Here is a 13,743-nt window from a genome sequence, read left to right as displayed (position 1 = left end):
TTGAATCAAAATAAAATTGTTTTGGACCGAATAAAATTGCACAGTTTATCACAAGCCAAATGAAAATAAAAAGATCTCACATAGCTGTCACATAGTTTTGCAAACGAATAAAAGAAGATACATCTATTGGTTGTCAACATGAGCCCACATATACTCAACCAAATCATTTTGCAGTTGCACGATCACGCATGTCTTCATGAAATTGGATGAACTGTTCAAACGTTGCCGCTACTCCATACTCAGACACAACATTCTCACCCTGAAACTGAAACCCTTGATCATACAGACGTTCTGGGCGCTCGTCTTCTACGATCATATTATGCATGATCACAAAAGCAGTCATCACCTCCCACAGTTTCTGCGTGCTCCAGGTATTAGCAGGATACCGAACGATGCCCCATCGAGATTGCAAAACACCAAAGGCACGCTCGACATCCTTCCTAGCACTATCTTGCTCTTGGTCAAATCTTTTCCTCTTCTCTCCGACAGGGTTGGGTATTGTCTTGACAATAGTGGTCCACTGAGAATAGATACCGTCATTCAAATAGTATCCTTTGTCGTATGTGTGGCCGTTGACAGTAAAGTTCACCGGTGGGTTGTTGCCTTCGGCAAGCCTAGCAAACACCGGCGAGCACTGAAGCACGTTGATATCATTGTGTGATCCGGCCATGCCAAAGAAAGAGTGCCAGATCCAGAGATCTTGAAACACCACGGCCTCAAGTATGACAGTGCAAGCCCTGACATGGCCCTTATACTGCCCTTGCCAAGCAGAAGGGCAGTTCTTCCACTCCCAATGCATGCAGTCTATACTACCAAGTATCCCTGGAAAGCCCCTGTTGGCATTCATCGCCAACAAATGGGTCGTATATTCAGCAGTCGGCTCTCTCAAGTACTCAGGACCAAACACAGCAATAACAGCCTTGCAGAACTTATACAGGGACTCTAGGCAAGTAGACTCGCTCATACAGACGTACTCGTCAATGAGATCACCGGGCACTCCGTATGCAAGCATTCGGATGGCGGCAGTGCATTTCTAATAAGAGGAAAAACCAATCTTGCCAACGGCATCCTCTTTGCACTCGAAATAGTCATCATAGCCGACCACCCCCTCTCTAATACGGTTGAAAACATGCCTACTCATACGGAAAACGGCGGCGGAATTCCTGATGTTTGAACAACGGGTTTGTTGTATCAAAGTAGTTCTTCCAAAGAAGGAAATGCCTGCTCTCTCGGTTGCGATTCAACGCCGGAAGGTGGCCCGGAATGGAGCCACGGAACAATGCCCGCTGGCTGTTGAGGTGGTGATAGACCAACACGGCAACCAATATCTCTTCCTCGTCATCGGAGGACGAATCATCGGAGTCGCAAAAAAATTGTGAAAAAAGAACTCGTCGGGGCAGTCCATTTTGTACCTTGGCAAACTGTCGAACAGCTTGCAGGCGTCGGTGAAGGGAGTCGCGGCGCGCACGGACCAGCTGTTGTCCTACCGGTGTCCGACAAGCTTGTCGGTTTCCGACGAGCGTGCCGGTGAGGATCTGGCCGGGCGGCGAGGCAGCTTCTTGGTCGGGGGCGGTTGTGTGGTGGGGGCACGGGGGGCAGGAAGCATTCGGCTCCCGGCGGCAAGACGGCGATGACGGGCGACGTGGGAGTGTGCGGCATAGCTGGGCGGATGTGGAGGCCCCGGCAGCTGGCAGAGTCGCGGGCTAAAAAGGGCGGCAGCGTCGGCGACGGAGGAGGAGGGCGAGGGTTACTGTTGGACGGGGGAGGACAATGTGACACAGACCAGCTGGCCTGGGGGGAGGAGAGGGCGAGCGTGCGCGCGTCCGTCGCGTGTCCGCGCCGACGCAAATCCGGCTCAAAAATGGGCCGGGAATGGGTCGCCCGCGGACGAAAAGCGGACGCGCGTTCGTTTGGGTCGGCGTGTTGGGCCGCTTTTTCTGTCCGCGCCGACCCAAACGGACGGCGGCGGAGGAAATGGGTCGCCCCATTGGAGTTGCTCTAAGGGCGTGTTTGCTTCTTTTTTTCCGATTCTATAACTCCCGAACATACCATATTTTTGCTCCTCGTCCGGAACACGTCCTGAGTCGTTGATTACAGGTATGCATCTTAAAGAACTTAAAATTGCCAGGTCACGTTTTTCTGGTCGTTCGCTAGAAAGGACACGCGTCCCGAACGTCTCCTTCATCTCGCCTTATCCAGTCGCCTCCTCCCCCCAATCTATCACTCGCCAACCGCTGCTCCCCACCGCGCAAGCTCTCGCTGACAGGCTGCTCCGGCAACGGACGAGGAGGCCGAAGCGGAGGAGCTGTGCGTGGAGCGGATAGGGGGAATGGTTGTGACGCGCGATGGTGAAGGCGCATGGAGGCTATAGCTATCGCCATGTCCCCGGCGACGCACGACGGAGAGGAAGGTGGTGATGCGGCTTGAGGCAGGGACTCGATGAAGACCTCTCCCGCATCAGCAGAGAGAACGCTCGTTGTTGTCGTGGAGATAGACTAGGATTTGTTCTGGCTTGTCTTGTACTCCAAGTAAATCATTGTACTTCTGTATATATGCCCATGAGGCTCAAGCAATACAACAACTATTCCACCAATCCCTCTCTCCCTTCTAATATGGTATCAGTTTTCGGGTTCTAAACCCTAGCCGCCGCCGCTTCCGCACTCGCGCGCCGCCCCCTGGGGCGGTCGGCCTCCATGACCGCCGTCGGCGGAACGCTGATACATCTCCAACGTTTCTATAATTTTTGATTGTTCCATGCTATTATATTACTTGTTTTGGATGTTTATGGGCTTTATTTTACACTTTTATATCATTTTTGGGACTAACCTACTAACCGGAGGCCCAGCCCGTATTGCTGTTTTTTTGCCTATTTCAGTATTTCGAAGAAAAGGAATATCAAACGGAGTCCAAATGCAATGAAACCTTCAGGAGCGTGATTTTTGGAATGAACGTGACCCAGAGGACTTGGAGTGCAAGTCAAGAAGCAGCCGAGGCGGCCACGAGGGTGGAGGGCGCGCCCACCCCTACAGGGCACGCCCCCTATCTCGTGGGCCCCTCGGGAGGCCACCGACCTACTTCTTCCTCCTACATATACCCACGTACCCCGAGAACATCAGAACAAGCCACGAAAACCTAATTCCACCGCCACAACCTTCTGTATCCGCGAGATCCCATCTTGGAGCCTTTGCCGGCACTCCGCCGGAGGTGGAATCGACCACGGAGGGCTTCTACATCAACACCATAGCCCCTCCGATGAGTTGTGAGTAGTTTACCATAGACCTTCGGGTCCATAGTTATTAGCTAGATGGCTTCTTCTCTCTTTTTGGATCTCAATACCATGTTCTCCTCGATCTTCTTGGAGATCTATTCGATGTAACTCTTTTTGCGGTGTGTTTGTCGAGATCCGATGAATTGTGGGTTTATGATCAAGTTTATCTATGAGAAATATTTGAATCTCCTCTGAATTCTTTTATGTATGATTGAGTTATCTTTGCAAGTCTCTTCGAATTATCAGTTTGGTTTGGCCTACTAGATTGATCTTTCTTGTAATGGGAGAAGTGCTTAGCTTTGGGTTCAATCTTGCGGTGTCCTTTCCCAGTGACAGTAGGTACAGCAAGGCACGTATTGTATTGTTGCCATCGAGGATAAAAAGATGGGGTTTATATCATATTGCATGAGTTTATCCCTCTACATCATGCCATCTTTCTTAATGTGTTACTCTGTTCTTATGAACTTAATACTCTAGAGGCATGCTGGATAGCGGTCGATGTGTGGAGTAATAGTAGTAGATGCAGGCAGGAGTCGGTCTACTTGTCACGGACTTGATGCCTATATACATGATCATGCCTAGATAATCTCATAATTATTCACTTTTCTATCAATTGCTCGACAGTAATTTGTTCACCCACCGTAATAGTTATGCTATCTTGAGAGAAGCCACTAGTGAAACCTATGGCCCCTGGTCTATCTTTTATCATATAAGCTTTCAATCTACTTTTATTTGCATCTTTACTTTTCCAATCTATATCATAAAATACCAAAAATATATTTATCTTATCATACTATCTCTACCAGATCTCACTTTCCAAGTGGCCGTGAAGGGATTGACAACCCCTTCATTGTGTTGGTTGCGAGTTCTTTGTTTGTTTGTGTAGGTGCGTGGGACTTTTGAGGAGCCTCCTACTGGATTGATACCTTGGTTCTCAAAAATTGAGGGAAATACTTACTCTACTATTGCTGCATCACCCTTTCCTCTTCAAGGAAAACCAACGCAAGCTCAAGACGTAGCAAGAAGGATTTCTGGCGCCGTTGCCGGGGAGGTCTTCGCTCAAGTCAAGACATACCAAGTACCCATCACAAACTCATCTCCCTTGCATTTACATTATTTGCCATTTGCCTCTCATTTTCCTCTCCCCCACTTCACCCTTGCCATTTTATTTGCCCTCTCTGTCCCAATCTCCCCTCTCTTTCGCTTGCCTTTTTCTGTTTGCTTGTGTGCGGATTACTTGTCGCCATGGCGCAAGATAATACCAAATTGTGTGATTTCTTCAAGACCAATAATAATGATTTCCTTAGTACTCCGATTGCTCCTCTTAATGATGTTGAGTCTTGTGAAATCAATACTGCTTTTCTGAATCTTGTTATGAAAGATCAATTCGTCGGCCTTCCTAGTGAAGATGTTGCTACCCATCTAAACAACTTTGTGGATTTGTGTGATATGCAAAAGAAGAAAGATACAGATAACGATACTGTTAAATTTAAGTTATTTCCGTTTTCACTTAGAGATCGTGCTAAAGTTTGGTTTTATTCTTTGCCTAAAAATAGTATTGATTCTTGGAACAAGTGCAAAGATGCTTTTATCTCTAAGTATTTTCCTCTCGCTAAGATTGTCACTCTTAGGAACGATATTATGAATTTTAAACAACTTGATCATGAGCATGTTGCCCAATCTTGGGAAAGAATGAAATTGATGATTCGTAATTGCCCTACTCATGGTTTGAATTTATGGATGATCATACAAAAAATTTATGTCGGCTTGAACTTTGCTTCTAGAAATTTTTTATATTCGGCCGCGGGAGGCACGTTTATGAAAATCACTTTAGGAGATGCTACAAAACTTCTTGATAATATTATGGCTAATTATTCTCAATGGCACACCGAAAGATCTACCAGTAAAAAAGTGCATGCTACATAAGAAATCAATGTTTTGAGTGGAAAGATGGATGAACTTATGAAATTATTTGCTACTAAGAGTGCTCCTCTTGATCCCAATGATATGCCTTTGTCTACTTTGATTGAGAATAATAATGAATCTATGGATGTGTATTTTGTTGGTAGGAATAGTTTTGGAAACAATGCTTATAGAGGAAACTTTAATCCTAGACCGTTCCTAGTAATTCCTCTAATAATTATGGAAATTCCTACAATAATTCTTATGGTAATTTTAATAAGATGCCCTCTGATTTCTAGAATAGTGTGAAAGAATTTATGATCTCTCAAAAGAATTTTAATGCCTTGCTTGAAGAAAAATTGCTCAAAGTTGATGATTTGGCTAGGAATATTGATAGACTTTCGCTTGCTATTGATTCTCTTAAACTTAGATCTACTCCTCCTAAGCATGATATCAATGAGTCTCTCAAAGCCATGAGAATTTCCATTGATGAGTGCAAGAAAAGAACCGCTAGATTGCATGCTAAGAAAGATTGCTTTGTAAAGGCGTGTTCTTCTAGTTTCAATGAAAATAATGATGAAGATCTTAAAGTTATTGATGTGTCCCCTATTAGATCTTTGTTTTTCAATATGAATCTTAATAATGATGGGACTGGAGATGAGTCAACTTTAGTTAAAAGGCGTCCCAATAATTCAGAGTTTTTAGATCTTGATGCTAATTTTGGTAAAAGTGGGATTGGAGAGGTCAAGACTTTAAATAGCATTGAACCCACTATCTTGGATTTCAAGGAATTTGATTATGATAATTGTTCTTTAGAAGGTTGTATTTCCTTGTTGCAATCCGTTGTTAATTTCCCTCATGCTTATAGTCAAAATAAAGCTTTTACCAAACATATCGTTGATGCCTTGATGCAATCTTTTGATGAAAACTTAATTTGGAAGTTTCTATACCTAGAAAACTTAATGATGAGTGGGAACCTACTATAAAGATTAAAATTAAAGAACATGAGTGTTATGCTTTGTGCGATTTGGGTGCTAGTTTTTCCATGATTTCGAAAACTTTATGTGATATTCTAGGTTTCCATGATCTTGATGATTGCTCTTTAAATTTGCACCTTGCGGATTCCACCATTAAAAAGCCAACGGGAAGGATCAATGATTTTCTCATTGTTGCAAATAGAAATTTGGTGCCCGTAGATTTTATCGTTCTTGATATAGATTGCAATCTTTCTTGCCCTATTATTCTTGGTAGACCTTTCCTTAGAACGATTGGCGCGATTATTGATATGAAGGAAGGGAGTATTAGATTCCAATTCCCATTAAGGAAAGGCATGGAGCACTTTCCAAGAAATAAAATTAAATTACCTTATGAATCTATCATGCGAGCCACTTATGAACTGAGTGCCAAAGATGGCACTACTTAGATCTATCCTCGCTTTTATGCCTAGCTAGGGGCGTTAAACGATAGCGCTAGTTGGGAGGCAACCTAATTTTATTTGTGTTTTTTGTTTTTGTTTCTGTTTAGTAATAAATTTTGCATCTACCTTATGTTTAGATGTGTTTTTATGTTTTAATTAGTGTTTGTGCCAAGTAGAACCTATATGATAATCTATGGTGATAGTTAATTTGATTCTGCTGAAAAACAGAAACTTTGCACGCACGAAATTAGTTTTGTTAAATCACAGAAACGTGATTTTGCGTTTATTCTTTTTGCTGTAGATCAATAGACAAATTTTCCAGGACTTCCTATTTTGGTAGGATTTTTAGAGTTCCAAAAGTATTCGTGGGTTACAGATTGCTATAGACTATTCTGTTTTTGACAAATTCTGTTTTTGTGTGTTGTTTGCTTATTTTGATGCATCTATGGCTAGTATTAAGTGGTATGAACCATAGAGAACTTGGAATACAGTAGGTTTAACACCAATTTAAATAAATAATGAGTTCATTACAGTACCTTATGTGGTGGTTTTGCTTTCTTTCACTAACGGAGCTTATGAGATTTCATGTTGAGTTTTGTGTTGTGAAGTTTTCAAGTTTTGAGTAAAGATTTGATGGACTATGGAATAAGGAGTGGCAAGAGCCTAAGCTTGGGGATTCCCATGGCACCCCAAGATATTCAAGAATAGCCAAAAGCCTAATCTTGGGGATACCCTCGGAAGGCATCCCCTCTTTCGTCTTCGTTCATTTGTAACTTTACTTGGAGCTATTTTTTTATTCGCCACATGATATGTGTTTTGCTTGGAGCGTCGTGTATGATATTAGCATTTGCTTTTTATTTTACCACAATCATCATTGCTATACACATCTTTCAAGAGAAGCCCACTTGATTAGAATTTATTAGAATATGCTATGTGCTTCACTTATATCTTTTGAGCTTGATAGTTTTTGCTCTAGTACTTCACTTATATTTTTTAGAGCACGGCGGTGGCTTAATTTTGTAAAAATTGCTAGCCTCTCATGCTTCACTTATATTATTTTGAGAGTCTCTTAGAATAGCATGGTATTTGCTATGGTTATAAAATTGGTCCTAGAATGGTAGGCATCCAAGTTGGGTATAATAAAAACTATCATAGAAAGTGAATTGGATGCCATGATCAATTTGATACTTGATAATTGTTTTTAGATATTAGAGGTGGTAATATTAGAGTCATGCTAGTTGGATGATTATGAATTTAAAGAATACTTGTGTTGAAGTTTGTGATTCCCGTAGCATGCACGTATGGTGAACCGCTTTGTGATGAAGTTGGAGCACAATTTTATTTATTGATTGTCTTCCTTATGAGTGGCGGTCAGGGACGAGCGATGGTCTTTTCCTACCAATCTATCCCCCTAGGAGCATGCGCGTAATACTTTGTTTCTGATTACTTGTAGATTTTTGCAATAAGTACATGAATTCTTTTGACTAATGTTGAGTCCATGGATTATACGCACTCTCACCCTTCCATCATTGCTAGCCTCTCTTGTACCGCGCAACTTTCGGCGGTACCATACACCCACCATATACCTTCCCCAAAACAGCCACCATACCTACCTATTATGGCATTTCCATAGCCATTCCGAGATATATTGCCATGCAACTTTCCACTGTTCCATTTATATGACACGCATCATCATTGTCATATTGCTATTTGCATGATCATGTAGTTGGCATCGTATTTGTGGCAAGGCCACCTTCATAATTTTCATACCTGTTGCTCTTGATCCATTGCATATCCCGGTACACTACCGGAGGCATTCATATAGAGTAATATCTTGTTCTAAGTATTGAGTTGTAATTCTTGAGTTGTAAGTAAATAAAAGTGTGATGATCTTCATTATTAGAGCATTGTCCCAGTGAGGAAATGATGATGGAGACTATGATTCCCCCACAAGTTGGGATGAGACTTCAGACTTTACAAAAAAAAGTGAAAGGCCAAAAGAAAAAAAAGAAAGGCCCAAAAAAAGAGAAAACAATGAGAGAAAAAGAGAGAAGGGACAATGCTACTATCCTTTTTACCACACTTGTGCTTCAAAGTAGCACCATGATCTTCATGATAGAGAGTCTCCTATGTTGTCACTTTTCATATACTAGTGGGAATTTTTAATTATAGAACTTGGCTTGTATATTCCAATGATGGGCTTCCTCAAAATGCCCTAGGTCTTCGTGAGCAAGCGAGTTGGATGCACACCCACTTAGTTTATTTTGTTGAGCTTTCATACATTTATAGCTCTAGTGCATCCGTTGCATGGCAATCCCTACTCACTCACATTGATATCTATTAATGGGCATCTCCATAGCCCATTGATACACCTAGTTGATGTGAGACTATCTTCTCCTTTTTTGTCTTCTCCACAACCACCATTCTATTCCACATATAGTGTTATATCCGTGGCTCACGCTCATGTATTGCGTGAAAGTTGAAAAAGTTTGAGATTGCTAAAGTATGAAACAATTGCTTGGCTTGTCATCGGGGTTGTGCATGATTAAATACTTTGTGTGATGAAGATAGAGCAACAACCAGACTATATGATTTTGTAGGGATAACTTTCTTTAGCCATGTTATTTTGAGAAGACATGATTGCTTTAATTAGTATGCTTGAAATATTACTATTTCTTATGTCAATATGAACTTTAATTTTGAATCATTTGGATCTGAACATTCATGCCACAATAAAGAAAATTACATTGAGAATTATGCTAGGTAGCATTCCACATCAAAAATTCTGTTTTTATCATTTACCTACTCGAGGACGAGCAGGAATTAAGCTTGGGGATGCTTGATACGTCTCCAACGTATCTATAACTTTTTATTGTTCCATGCTATTATATTACTTGTTTTGGATGTTTATGGGCTTTATTTTACACTTTTATATCATTTTTGGGACTAACCTACTAACCGGAGGCCCAGCCCGTATTGCTGTTTTTTTTGCCTATTTCAGTATTTCGAAGAAAAGGAATATCAAACGGAGTCCAAATGCAATGAAACCTTCAGGAGCGTGATTTTTGGAACGAACGTGACCCAGAGGACTTGGAGTGCAAGTCAAGAAGCAGCCGAGGCGGCCATGAGGGTGGAGGGCGCGCCCACCCCTACAGGGCGCGCCCCCTATCTTTTGGGCCCCTCGGGGGGCCACCAACCTACTTCTTCCTCCTATATATACCCACGTACCCTGAGAACATCAGAACAAGCCACGAAAACCTAATTCCACCACCGCAACCTTCTGTATCCGTGAGATCCCATCTTGGAGCCTTCGCTGGCGCTCCGCCGGAGGGGGAATCGACCACATAGGGCTTCTACATCAACACCATAGCCCCTCCGATGAGTTGTGAGTACTTTACCACATACCTTCGGGTCCATAGTTATTAGCTAGATGGCTTCTTCTCTCTTTTTGGATCTCAATACCATGTTCTCCTCGATCTTCTTGGAGATCTATTCGATGTAACTCTTTTTGCGGTGTGTTTGTCGAGATCCGATGAATTGTGGGTTTATGATCAAGTTTATCTATGAGAAATATTTGAATCTCCCCTGAATTCTTTTATGTATGATTGAGTTATCTTTGCAAGTCTCTTTGAATTACCAGTTTGGTTTGGCCTACTAGATTGATCTTTCTTGCAATGGGAGAAGTGCTTAGCTTTGGGTTCAATCTTGCGGTGTCCTTTCCCAGTGACAGCAGGGGCAACAAGGCACGTATTGTATTGTTGCCATCGAGGATAATAAGATGGGGTTTATACCATATTGCATGAGTTTATCCATCTACATCATGTCATCTTTCTTAATGCGTTACTCTGTTCTTATGAACTTAATACTCTAGAGGCATGCTGGATAGCGGTCGATGTGTGGAGTAATAGTAGTAGATGCAGGCAGGAGTCGGTCTACTTGTGACGGACTTGATGCCTATATACAGGATCATGCCTAGATAATCTCATAATTATTCGCTTTTCTATAAATTGCTCGACGGTAATTTGTTCACCCATCGTAATACTTATGCTATCTTGAGAGAAGCCACTAGTGAAACCTATGGCCCCCGGGTCTATCTTTTATCATATAAGCTTTCAATCTACTTTTATTTGCATCTTTACTTTTCCAATCTATATCATAAAATACCAAAAATATATTTAACTTATCATATTATCTCTATCAGATCTCACTTTCGCAAGTGGCCATGAAGGGATTGACAACCCGTTTATTGCGTTGGTTGCGATTTCTTTGTTTGTTTGTGTAGGTGCGTGGGACTTTTGAGGAGCCTCCTACTGGATTGATACCTTGGTTCTAAAAAACTGAGGGAAATACTTATGCTACTATTGTTGCATCACCCTTTCCTCTTCAAGGAAAACCAATGCAAGCTCAAGACGTAGCAGCCGCGCCACCCGTACCTAGGGTTCGTCCGCCGGTCGTGTTGGCCGGCTGCCCTAGAGAGTCTTTTTCCCGAACCTTTGCTCCGGGTTTTTTCGCTCTCTCGCCGGTCGTTTTGATCGGCGTTTTTCTTTTTGGTTTTCTGATCTAATCTTGATCGGTTTGCGTCGCCCGCCGCCGCCGTCGACACCCCGCGCCTCTACTCCAACACCGGCGCGACTATCGGCATCCTGGACTTGGCTATATCTGATACGTCCATTTTGCATCATGCTTTTATATCAATATTTATTGCATTACGGGTTGTTATTACACATTATATCTCAATACTTATGGCTAGTCTCTCTTATTTTACAAGGTTTACCATGAAGAGGGGGAATGCCGGCAGCTGGAATTCTGGCTGGAAAAGGAGCAAACATTGGAAACCTACTATGCACTGCTCCAAAAATCCTGAAACTCCACGAAACCTATTTTTGGAATTAACAAGAATTATTGAGCGGAAGAAATACATCAGGGGGCCCACACCCTGGCCAGGAGGGTGGGGGGCGCGGCCACCCCTACTGGGTGTGCCCCCTGTCTCCTAGGCCCCCTGGTGCCCCCCCGGTGTCCATCTTCTGCTATATGAAGGCATTTATCCTGGAAAAAAATCGTGGGCAAGCTTACGGGACGAAACTCCGCCGCCACGAGGCGGAACCTTGGCGGAACCCATCTAGAGCTCCGGTAGAGCTGTTCTGCCGGGGACACTTCCTCCAGGAGGGTGAAATCATCACCATCGTCATCACCAACGACCCTCTCATCGGGAGGGGTTCAATCTCCATCAACATCTTCACCAGCACCATCTCCTCTCAAAACCCTAGTTCATCTCTTGTATCCAATCTTGTATCCAAACCACAAATTGGTACATGTGGGTTGCTAGTAGTGTTGATTACTCCTTGTAGTTGATTCTAATTGGTTTACTTGGTGGAAGATCATATGTTCAAATCCTTAATGCATATTATTAACCCTCTGATTATGAACATGAATATGCTTTGTGAGTAGTTACGTTTGTTCCTGAGGACATGGGTGCAGTCTTGCTATTAGTAGTCATGTGAATTTGGTATTCGTTCGATATTTTGATGAGATGTATGTTGTCTTTTACTCTAGTGGTGTTATGTGAACGTCAACTACATGACACTTCACCATTATTTGGGCCTAGAGGAAGGCATTGGGAATTAATAATTAGATGATGGGTTGCTAGAGTGACATAAGCTTAAAACCTAGTTTATGCGTTGCTTCGTTAGGGGCTGATTTGGATCCATATGTTTAATGATGTGGTTAGGTTTACCTTAATACTTCTTTTGTAGTTGCGGACGCTTGCAATAGGGGTTAATCATAAGTGGGATGCTTGTCCAAGTAAGGGCAGTACCCAAGCACCGGTCCACCAACATATCAAATTATCAAAGTACCAAACGCGAATCATATGAACGTGATGAAAACTAGCTTGACGATAATTCCCATGTGTCCTCGGGAGCTCTTTTCTCATTATACGAAATTTTCCAGGCTTATCCTTTGCTACAAAAGGATTGGGCCACCTCGCTGCACTTTATTTACTTTCATTGCTTGTTACTTGTTACAATTTATCTTATCACAAAACTATCTATTACCTACAATTTCAGTGCTTGCAGAGAAAACCTTACTGAAAACCGCTTATCATTTCCTTCCGCTCCTTGTTGGGTTCGACACTCTTACTTATCGAAAGGACTACGATAGATCCCCTACACTTGTGGGTCATCAAGACTCTTTTCTGGCGCCGTTGTCGAGGAGTGTAGCGCTTTTGGTGAGTGGAACTTGGTAAGGAAACATTTATATAGTGTGCTGAAATTTTCTGTTACTTGTCACTATGGAAACTAATCCTTTGAGGGGCTTGTTTGGGGTATCTTCACCCCAACCAGAAGAGCAAAGAGTTGCTCCTCAACCTACTGAACTTTTTGAAAATATTTACTTTGAGATTCCTTCGGGTATGATAGAGAAACTGCTAGCTAATCCATTTGCAGGAGATGGAACATTGCATCCCGATTTACACCTTATCTTTGTGGATGAAGTCTGTGGATTATTTAAGCTTGCAGGTATTTCCGATGATGTTGTCAAAAGGAATGTCTTCCATTTATCTTTGAAGGAAGATGCATTGACATGGTATAGGCTATGTGATGATACGAGATCTTGGAATTATAAATGATTGAAGTTGGAATTTCACCAGAAGTTCTACCCTATGCATCTTGTTCATCGTGATCGTAATTACACATATAATTTTTGGCCTCGCGAAGGAGAAAGCATCACTCAAGCTTGGGGGAGGCTTAAGTCAATGTTATATTCATGCCCAGATCATGAGCTCTCCAGAGATATGATTATTCAAAAAATTTATGCTCGGCTTTCTCTTAATGATCGCAACCTGCTCGATACTTCCTGTGCTGGTTCTTATATGCTGAAGACTATTGATTTCAAATGGGACTTATTGGAAATAATTAAAAGCAACTCTGAAGATTGGGGTTCCGACGATGGTAAGGAGTCAGGTATGACACCTAAGTTCGATTGTGTTAAATCTTTTATGGATACCGATGCTTTTCGTGGATTTAGCGCTAAATATGGACTTGACTCTAAGATAGTAGCTTCTGTATGTGAATCTTTTGCTACTCACGTTGATCTCCCTAAAGATAAGTGGTTTAAATATAATCCTCCCATTGAAGTAAAGGTAGTTGCACCTATTACA

The sequence above is a fragment of the Triticum aestivum genome, chromosome 2B, assembly GCF_018294505.1.
Source record: "Triticum aestivum cultivar Chinese Spring chromosome 2B, IWGSC CS RefSeq v2.1, whole genome shotgun sequence".
Lineage (NCBI taxonomy): Eukaryota > Viridiplantae > Streptophyta > Magnoliopsida > Poales > Poaceae > Triticum > Triticum aestivum.
This window is presented reverse-complemented; position numbering follows the sequence as displayed.